Source organism: Sinocyclocheilus anshuiensis, unplaced genomic scaffold, assembly GCF_001515605.1.
Source record: "Sinocyclocheilus anshuiensis isolate Anshui unplaced genomic scaffold, SAMN03320099.WGS_v1.1 scaffold1425, whole genome shotgun sequence".
Classification (NCBI taxonomy): domain Eukaryota; kingdom Metazoa; phylum Chordata; class Actinopteri; order Cypriniformes; family Cyprinidae; genus Sinocyclocheilus; species Sinocyclocheilus anshuiensis.
The window spans coordinates 3100-4847 of NW_015551044.1; positions in this window are offsets into that span (position 1 = coordinate 3100).

Consider the following 1748-nt stretch of genomic DNA (forward strand, 5'->3'; position numbering starts at 1 on the left):
TCACATTTCCACAAGAGTGCTTACTGCAGCATCATTGATATAAGATTATAGTTTTTGTTAATCTTTTACATTAGATTTTATTTAAATGGTTTCTTTCACTGAAATAAAGCTTAAATGAAATAAAATCTAAATATTAGATTAAAAACTTTAAACTTAAATAACTTGAACACAGATTGTTGAGAAATGTTGGCTTGGCAACATTAGGTTAAGGTACTAAAATTACAAAAAAAAAACTGCAACAAAAAACTAAAGCTAAATAAAAATATTACAAAAATCAAAATGAACAAAAGTGAAAATAAATGAAAACTGAAAATATAAAAATTAAAGTTAATTAAAAATATTAATAAATGCCACAATAGTATATAAACAACTGGATTTTATAAACTGTAATTTAGGAAAGTTTAGTAAAGTTTTAGTCATTTTAATAATTGTGTTTTAGTCATTTTTATTTTTTTTAAACGTCAATATATATTTATATTAGTATAATAATAAGTATAATTTATACTTATAATAAGTATAACGTTTTTGAGTTTATTTATTCAACTAAAACTAAACAAAAATCTAAAATTCTGAATTTAATTTAAAATAAAGTTTAAGTTTTTTGTATTTTACTTTATTTCTCTATATACACACACGCACATATATATTGCTAGGTTGTTGCCAAGTCATGATAGGGCATTCTGGGCTTTTTCTCTGAGTTTTTTTTCACCCTTTTTATGCTGAAAATTGTGCATCTGATCACTTAGTAAAGCACAACAACACACAAAGTATACTCAACAGTAACAGCGCTGCTTGACTTAGCAAACACCACGCAAACAGGAAAACAAATCGGAACATAAATATTTTCATCCCGCTCTTCTCTTATTATCAACCGTTTCCTCTGAAGCAAACAAGCAGCCCACAAGCACAAACCAGAGAGTCCACGTCAAACGTCCCGCGGCGATTATTTTGTAACGCTGCTGAGGACTCGTTGGGTCTGAGATTCTAGATTGATCTGTATTTATTTTGGGGCTGAGATCCGTGTGGCGGCAGCAGGAAGGGCCGACAGCGGCGCTCAGAGTGTGTTTGTACGAAATGCCATGTCACTGTGACCTACTGAGAGAGTCAGAGCAAATTAAATGCCCGCTGGCACACATACAGAACTATCTGTCCATCTGGTCTGGGTTTTGATCTGTCTGATACACACACACTGTCTGGTACGTTCTGTCTAGCTTAATCTGTGTGTCTGTTACGCTCTGTCTGTTCACGGCCAGTTGAAGTGTCTGTCGATTTTCCCGTCTCTTTTCTGTCTGTCTATCTGGAGCAGGTGGAGTTCTCGCTGTGCTAATGGGACGCGGCTGCACTTTGTTGACTCTTAAAGCCACTCGGAGCTAAAAATACCCCGTCTGTCTCTTCGAACGGGGTCCTTCAGTGCACCTGGGCTTTTAACACACACACACACACACACACACACACACACACACACACAATGCTGCTGCTAAAATATGCAAGTGAGTGTGGTTTGAGATCATCATGCTGTTGACAGATTAGCAGGTCTATCAGATCAGCTGTGTGTGTGACTGACCGTGTTTTGGACAGAATTTTTGTAGTTCTGTTGTTTTGCACACAGAACACCTGTGGAAAAAGCCAAAGACACACACAGACCGAACAGACTTCAGATTTATTCCTCAACATGACCCAATCTCATGATCAAACATGTCAAGGACATATCATAACGCAAAATCTAAGGTAAAAAAAAAAATTATATT